This window comes from Mastomys coucha, unplaced genomic scaffold (assembly GCF_008632895.1).
Source record: "Mastomys coucha isolate ucsf_1 unplaced genomic scaffold, UCSF_Mcou_1 pScaffold7, whole genome shotgun sequence".
Classification (NCBI taxonomy): Eukaryota; Metazoa; Chordata; class Mammalia; order Rodentia; family Muridae; genus Mastomys; species Mastomys coucha.
This window is the reverse complement of record NW_022196913.1, coordinates 7330468-7339488: the sequence shown is the minus strand read 5'-3', so window position 1 is coordinate 7339488 and position 9021 is coordinate 7330468.

Sequence of the window (9021 nt, the reverse complement as noted above, 5' to 3'; positions counted from 1 at the left end):
GCCCTCTACATGCATCGGCACAGAACCTGTAACATAGATGGCACCACACACGTACAAAACATACACAAATCAATGTTGCATGAGGAATGCTACAAGCCAGGTTTCTAAAACAATTAATGGTTGCATTTTATCTACTTTCTTTCTTCATCCCCATGTAAGACCGTCCTAATACCCACAGCCACCATATTTACCTCCTAGCCTGATCGCCCCAAACACCTGCCTGCTGCCAAAGCAGTGAGCTTTCTGTTGCAGCTCTTTTTCTTCACGCTCTTAACGAATCATTCAAACCAATGCACATTTATCAACATGAATGAGTGCAAGTTACATTTGCCACAGCCTAGATTTAATCATGGAGATTTGCTCTGTTGCCAATTCTAGTCTCCAAGCTACCGTCTTGCTGCTCAGCAGAGGTGTGGTCAAGGGCTCATGGCTCACAGGGTCACCAACCTCCCACATCTTTCTCTGTTCTGCTCCAGACAAGAACTTTTAAAAAATGTAATTGTAAGGTCAAGCGAGGTGGTACCCGCCTTTAATCCCAGTTTACAAGGATGCAAAGGCAGGTGGATTTCTGTCAGGCTACAACCAGCCTGGTCTACAAAGAGAGTTCCAGAACATTTAGGACTACACAGAGAACCTCTGTCTCAAAAAAAGAAGAGAAAGAAACAATTAATACTTATAACTCTTTCACATGAAGTACCATGTAGAACATAAATGAAGGGTTTATAACCTTATTCACAAGCAATGTCAAAACTTGTGATTTTATTCACATATTTGCTTCAGGATGAATGCAAGTGACTCTTAAAATTGTTTGTCTTTGAGAATTTAATGAATGCATGCATCATATTTCAATCAGATCCTAACTCTTCCTATATATTCTCTTCCAACTTAATGTCATATATGTGTATGAGTATCTCTATCCACCTATCCATCCATCTATCTATCTGTCTATCTATCTATCTATCTATCTATCCATCCATCCATCCATCCATCTATCTATCTATCTATCTATCTTTCTATCTGTCATCCTGAGCACAATCATTGCTGTCCAGATAATGCATGGAGTCATCACTGGAGCATGGTCCATCTACAAGACACCACACCCTTTAAGAAAACCAGATCTCCCTCCATCAACAGCCATCAACTTTTTTTAAAGATTTATTTATTTATCTTTATGTGTATGAGTATACTATAGCTGTACAGATGGCCATGAGCTCTGGCCCCACTAGCTCAGGCGTAATACGCTGTAGCTGTCTTCAGACGCATCAGAAGAGGGCATGAGATCTCATTACAGGTGGTTGTGAGCCACCAAGTGGTTGCTGGGATCCAAACTCAGGACCTTCGGAAGAGCAGTCAGTGCCCTTACCCGCTGAGCCATCTCGCCAGCCCCCAGCCATCAACTTTCAATAGCTCCTTAGTGAGGGGTGGTCGCATGTGCCCTTTCTCATTCAGAACCCAACAAGCACCTTTTGATTTGTTTTCCTATCAGTTCCTGCCTCTTGAGGGCTCTTAGAACTTTGAGAGGTGCTGCCAGAGGCTGGGTCCCAACTCAAAGGCCACTTATGAGCACTATCACCATCCAATGATTTCAGATGTCACCTGGCTGAGCTGGCCCCACAGGGAAAATATGACTCTGAAAGCTACTTTTAAGAGTTTAAAATCCCCGGGCGATGGTGGCGCATGCCTTTAATCCCAACACTTGGGAGGCAGAGGCAGGAGGATTTCTGAGTTCAAGGCCAGCCAGAGCTACACAGAGAAACCCTGTCTGGAAGAACCAAAAAAAAAAAGAGTTTAAGATTTTCACTGATGGATACTTAGGGGAACATATCTTTGGTAAACTTTTTTCACAAGTGATTGCTCCACACCTGGAGTACAAATCAAATTTTCCCCATGTCTTAGGGCTGTGTGGGCTCAGCTTCCAGGCAGGACTACAATGTCTACCATATAACTGAGTGATATCTGCCATTTCCTTTCAAAACTAAAATTGAATGGTGTTTATGGTACGGAAGGACAAAGGGAACCCACGCAGAAAGAAACTAATCCGTTTCTTTGTCAACACCAGAATCCCGATGATGTGCATCTTTGAATCTGCACGGTTTATCACAGGGCTCTGGAGAGATGGCCCGGGACCCAAGGGTTCACTGTTCTTCTACAATGCCTGAGTTCAATTCTCAGCATCCATATCAGATGGCTCACAACTGCCTATAACTCCAGCATCAGGTGACCCAATGCTCTCTTTGAGATTGCAGGCACCTGCACAAATGTGTACAAACACATACACACAGACATAAACATAAAGAAAAATCTTTTTAAAAAATAAGCTGTCACAGGGTTGTAGATGTAGTGGGCAAGCACTCAAAGTGAACTACATTGAATGGGAATGAATGAGCCATTGATGGATAGACCTTCTTGGTTGGCTTTAATTGTTGGGAAATAAATGTTCAAATCCAGTACCACAACACTGAAGAAACAAAAGATCAGTAATTACCTTTTTAAAATTACATGTGCTCCTAGGAGTTATAGGACTTCAGCCATGAGTTAGACATGATATCCCATGTGACCATAAGAATACAAGACCACAGACAGTGTTGGCAAAGGCTGAACAGGACACAGGTGACAAGGTCTGTGGTTCCCCAGGGGTCCCAGTTTCTTCATACAGTAACATTAGACAGTTGCGGGGGAAAGGTCTGGTTCAAAAATAGGAATCAAAGCCTAAGAATACCATAAACAAGCGTCTGTAAGGCAAAGGACACTGTCAATAGGACAAAACGGCAACCAACAGACTGGGAAAAGACCTTTACCAATCCTACATCTGATAGAGGGCTAATATCCAATGTATACAAATAACTCAAGAAGTTAGACTCCCTATTAAAAAATGGAGAACAGAGCTAAACAGAGAATTCTCAACTGAGGAAACTCAAATGGCTGAGAAGAGCCTAAAGAAATGTTCAACATCCTTAGTCATCAGGGAAATGCAAATCAAAACAACCCTGAGATTCCACCTCACACCAGTCAGAATGGCTAAGATCAAAAACTCAGGTGACAGCAGACGCTGGCGAGGTTGTGGAGAAAGGGGAACACTCCTTCATTGCTGGTGGGATTGTAAGCTGGTACAACCACTCTGGAAATCTGTCTGGAGGTTCCTCAGGAAATTGGACATAGTACTACCTGAGGACCCAGCTATACCACTCCTGGGCATATACCCAGAAGATGCTCCAACATGTAATAAGGACACATGTTCCACTATGTTCATAGCAGCCTTATTTATAATAGCCAGAAGCTGGAAAGAATCCAGATGTCCCTCAACAGAAGAATGGATATAGAAAATATGGTACATTTTTACAATGGAATACTACTCAGCTATTAAAAGCAATGACTTCATGAACTTCACAGGCAAATGGATGGCACTTGAAAATATCATCCTGAGTGAGGTAACTCAGTACTCACTGAGACTTGAGGGTATTTGAAGCCCCAGTGAAGGGGAATAGTCCAAAAGTTCAGAATATCCAATTCACAGACCATATAAAACCCAAAAAGAAGGAAAACCAAAATGTGGATGCTTCAATGCTTCTTAGAAGGACGAACAAAATACTCACAGGAGGAAATATGGAGACAAAGTATGGAGCAGAGGCTTAAGTAAAGGCCATCCAGAGACTGCCCCATCTGGGCATCCATCCCATATAGAGCCACCAAACCCAGATGCTCTTGTGGATGCCTGGAAGTGCTTTCTGATGGAAGTCTAATATGGCTGTCTCCTGATAGGCTCTGCCAGAGCCTGACAAACACAGAAGTGGATGGAGCAAGTGGTCCCGTGATGGAGAAGTTGGAGAAGGGACTGAAGGAGCTGAGGGGGTTTGCAGCCCCACGAAAGGAGCAACAATATCAACCACCCCCCCAGCTCCAGAGGACTGGACCACCAACCAAAGAGTACACATGGAGGGACCCATGGCTCTGGCAGCATATGTGGCAGAGGATGGCCTTGTTGGACATCAGTGAGAGGTGAGCCCCTTGGGCCTGAGGGTGTTCGAAGCCCCAGTGAAGGGGAATGCCAAGGTGGGAAGGCAGGAGTGGGTGGGTGAGTAGGGGAGCACCCTCATAGAGGTAGGGAGAGAGGGGATGGGATAGGGGGTTTCTGAAGGGGAGACCTGGAAAGAGGAAAACATTTGAAATGTAAATAAAGAAAATATCCAATTAAAAAAACATACCATAGGCCTGGCAGTGGTGGCACACGCCTTTAATTCCAGCACTTGGGAGGCAGAGGCAGGAGGATTTCTGAGTTCGAGGCCAGCCTGGTCTACAGAGTGAGTACCAGGACAGCCAGGGCTACACAGAGAAACCCTGTCTCAAAAAACAAAAAAAAAAAAAAAGAAAAAAAAAAAAGAAAAAAAAACCATACCATAAACAGAGATGTGGAAAGACTAGAAAGGATGGAGAAGCCCAGGGTTAGTTGTTTGGAGAATGTCTTTGTGAAGTGTTTCTCTGTCCTTCCTTGCCTGCCTAAGGCATTCTCTGATTGGTTTAATAAAGGGTGGAAGAGCCCTTTCTTTCTCCATGTATATTGTTTGTACATTTCTCAGTATATGCTACCTGGGCACAGTAAGGGCATTGGAAGTTTCATTATGAGAGCCCATGCATATACAGAATTGTCTCCCCTTGAAATGGCTAACCATCAACTGCAGCATCTATAAGTTGTCAACTTCACAGATCTGGAGAGAGGGATGGCTTGAGGTTGGTAAGTTTTTTTCTCATACGTTGTTTTGGTTATTTCTCTCACTGGGTTTTATATGAATTTTAGGATCAGCTTACCGATTTCTGTAAAAAATAAAACAAACAGCTCAAGTTTTGATTGTGATTATGTTACTGCAGAAGTACAATAATCAATGCATCCTATAAAGAAAAACCAGTTAAACTAAATTAAAAGTTCAAAACCAAATCCTTATGCCTATAGTCAGTTTAAGATCAGATGATTTTTTTCTTTCACAAGCGTACCTATGCAATTCAGTGGGGGAAGAGAATGGTCTTTCCAACAAATGATTCTAACACAGATACTCCGGTGCAGATTTATAAATACATAATAAAATGTGAACCTACACTTTGTACCCTTTAGAAAAATTCAATCCAGAGAGTGTACAAAAACCTACACAAAAAGAAAAAAAAAAAAAAGAAGTATAAAGCTGTTTGGCCTGAGGGTCAGGCAGTTCTCCTCTTCAGTTTGCGAGCTAAGCTTTGCAGCTATGCACTGCTCGTGCTGTAGGTGTCACTCTAGAGGCCGTCTCTGTGATGCAGGTCATATGGAGTGCCTGATTGGATGGTGTATACATGTGCATCCATGCATTGGTGTTCACATGACATGTGTACATACACACACAAAGCTTAACTCAATCTCTTCCAAGATTACTAACAATAACCACCTCTCCCAGTAACTCAAGAACTGCTGCAGTCATACTGGTCTTGAAACAGTTTTAAATATAACTGGAAGCACTTTAAACAGAAGTGAAACCAAGTTTAAACGAACTATGAAAATCAGAAGATATACATGTTCTGATGATCTCTTTGGAGACTGAAAGAAGGAAGAGAGATCCTTCCCAAGAGAACCAGTGCAGCTATGGGACAGCTGGGGAAGCCCTGGTGTTTTCTCTGTGTGCTGTAGCATACTCCAGCCATGGGTCATACACTGGAGGATGAGGGTTTAAACAACTCTCTGGATTTTTATAGCAGTGAAGGGGTAGGGGCAGCATCTCAGCCAGATGCAGCAACATAACATTATTAACCCACTTCTCCCTCCACCTCTACTGTTTGCTGAAATACTCACACACATATATGAACAACCTATGATTATTGAATACTTACTGAGCCTGGTGTGGCCCTGTTAGCTCTATGAACTCTCACTTAATACTTAGACAATTTATGCTACTGTTATGTAACATTTTCTTTCCTGCAGAAGCTCCTGAAGCAGGAAAGCAAACAACTCAAAATAGCTTCAGGAAGTCCCTGAAACTAACTGATTCACTAGGTCCCTCCCTTCCAGAGTAAGCAACAAAAGCTGAAAGTCCTTGTCAGACAAGTTCAGGTGCTACCGCACCAGCTGCCTGGCAGACTCAGAAGCCAGAGGAGCTGCCTGAAAGACTTTTAGAGCAACTGAGGTACACTTACAACCTGCCTGTTGGCTGTGCAGTATGCTCCAGCACCCCCAGCTTTGTGAGGTGTCACCCATGCTGGGGTGGGCTTGCTGATGCAACTGTCTTTGAGTCATTTCTCCTCCTGTATATAACTCCTCACCCATATTTCTGTAAGGAACCCCAATCAAATTCCTTGGCTCACCAAGGTTGACTTTGATGGTGTGCATACCTTGGTCTATTTTGGGATCCTTATCTGGTGTGAGAAGATAAGTATGTTGTGTCTCCCCAGGGAAAGCTTTCGTAACACAACAGCTACCAAAATGTAACCGATTAAACACACAATAAACTAAGAATACTGATAAATGTGTAGTTTAAAGCTGGAGAAGACAGCTGGGTAGTGGTGGTATGTGCCTTTAATCCCAACACTTGGGAGGCAGAGGCAGGCAGATTTCTGAATTCGAGGCCAGCCTGGTCTACAGAGTGAGTTCCAGGACAGAGAAACCCTGTCTTGAAAAACCAAAACAAAACAACAACAACAAAAAAAAACAAAAACAGCAAAACAAAAACCTGGGGAAGAGAGGTAACAAAAACAGAAGAAGAAGATGGGATGTTGGAGCTTCTGGGTCCTGGCATGGAGGTTGGGCTAGGGTGATCTGTGCACTTCCCAGACCTCCTGATTACTATTCTGCAGCTGGAGGGATGCTGCTGCGGCCCATATCACACACTCCCCTTGAATGGATCACGCTTCTGATGCTACAGTGAAATACCATAACCGAAAACCACTGCAGAAGAAAGGGTTTATTTGGGGCTATGGTCCCGGAATGACAAAGTTTATAGAGGTAGACTATGCCTCTGCTGTGTCTCTTCATCCTTTTCATCTTGTTCCTTTAGGAAATGCTCTGAGCATCTCCTCTGTTCCCTCCATCCCCATGCTCATCCCCCATCTCTCCTTTCCCTCACAGACAATTGCATACTGCTCTCTCAGTTCTTACTGCAAATGCTCTTTCACTAATGAATGAACTTTGTTCTTGTTTATTTTAAGCCAATTTAGGTAGAAATACTTGAGGCTAGATACATGCTCCTCCTCCTTCTATAGTCATTATCTATGACACACTTGGTAATGAAATAAAAAACAATTCACAGATTAAAAAAAGAGCAGCATTTTGTTTCTTTCTTCTGTTTTTCTAGACAGAGTTTCTCTGTGTATCCCTGCCTGTCCTGGAACTAGCTTTGTAGACCAGGCTGGACTCAAACTTGCAGATATCTGTCTGCCTCTGTCTCCCAAGCGCTGTGACCAAATGCTGTTGCTTCAATGCAATACCATAACCAAGAACAACTACACAAGAACAACTACACTGGATGGCCTGCCTGATGTGCTTTTTACATACTGTAGATCTAAACAAAGCCGCAGACACCAAAGCGCACATCCCTAGTCTAAGATGCAGTAAAGTCAGAGCCGTGCTTTCCAGAGCTCTATGCCTGTGAGGCAGCCATTAGCAGGATTTTCTGGGAGCCTTCTTAGTCAGAACTCAGCTGGGACTAAAAGTACTGTGGCAAATGACCATGCCATCTATCCATGAAGCGAAGCAGTAGTTTAACACTGCTGATTTATGACTCTTGGCATGAACAACTGGCCTCAGGCCAGGGATGCCACAGTAGCTGCAAGGTTGCCACTGACGGTCCTCAACCACATCTCTCCTGCTCTGCTCACTGTGAGGACAGTGCTCCAGGTACCCTGGCTGCTTGGGTTTATAGGAGATAGTCAGGAACTACAGAATGTTCAAGTGAAGATTAGGTCAGCTTTGGGAACAGCCAGAGCCAGCCAAAACTAAACCAACACTCTGACAGTTTGCTTCCAAACCTTCTTTCTCCTGTCTCTTGCCCAGCCCCATTCCTGTCAAGTTACCTGGTTCTTTCTGCTGATCCCAGCCATTTCTTTCTAATGAGACTCGGTAACCATTCAACTCTCAAGTTTCTTTTTTTAAAATGTATATATTAGCCGGGCATAAATGTATATATAAAATGTATATATTAATTCTAGCACTTGGGAGGCAGAGGCAGGCAGATTTCTGAATTCGAGCCTAGCCTGGTCTACAGAGTGAGTTCCAGGATAGCCAGGGCTACACAGAGAAACCCTGTCTCGAAAAACCAAAAAGAAAAAAATTTATATATTAGAGGACATCACTTCAGTACTTCAAACCTAGAGAATGAGGATGGAACCCTCAGGAAAGGAAGTTACAGACAGTTGTGACTGTCGCTTCATATAAGTGCTGGGAATTGAACCTGGTCCTCCAGAAGAGCAGTGGTTTAGCCACTGAGCTGTCTCTCTAGCCTGAGATGTCTCATTTTAAATTCTGGCTTCTGGACTCTGCCTTCATGTGGAGAACTAAATCTCAAGTGAGTCTTCATTTTCTAGAAAGAATGGAGCAAAAGAGGAAGTTTAGTTATCTCTTGAAATTTCTTTTTGAAGTCAACTTTCTTATAAAGTTAGTTCATTCTTGCACACTGAAAATGGGGGGTGGGGGTGCTGGAGTGTTTCCAATGGTCAGAATGGGTAGATACTTGCAGACTATGGGAAGGGAAGGGTTGAAAACTAAAACCTCATTAAATGATCCCAGAGAGATAGGTCCCACCCCGAAGATCTTCACCCTCCAATCAGATTCCCTTTTCCAATACTTTTCAGTGAAGCTACTCATACCTGAGATTACTATCCTTATAAGAAAAAACAGGACAGCCCGGAGAGGTAGCTCAGTTATAAAGTGTTTGGCTCACCAACATGAGCACCTAAATTTGATTCCTGGCCTTTGTTAGGGAAAAACAAACAAACAAACAAACAAAACCAGACGTGGTAGCACTCCCTTATGCCCCACCAGGCCACAGGGGCATGTGCTTCACTATGTTCATA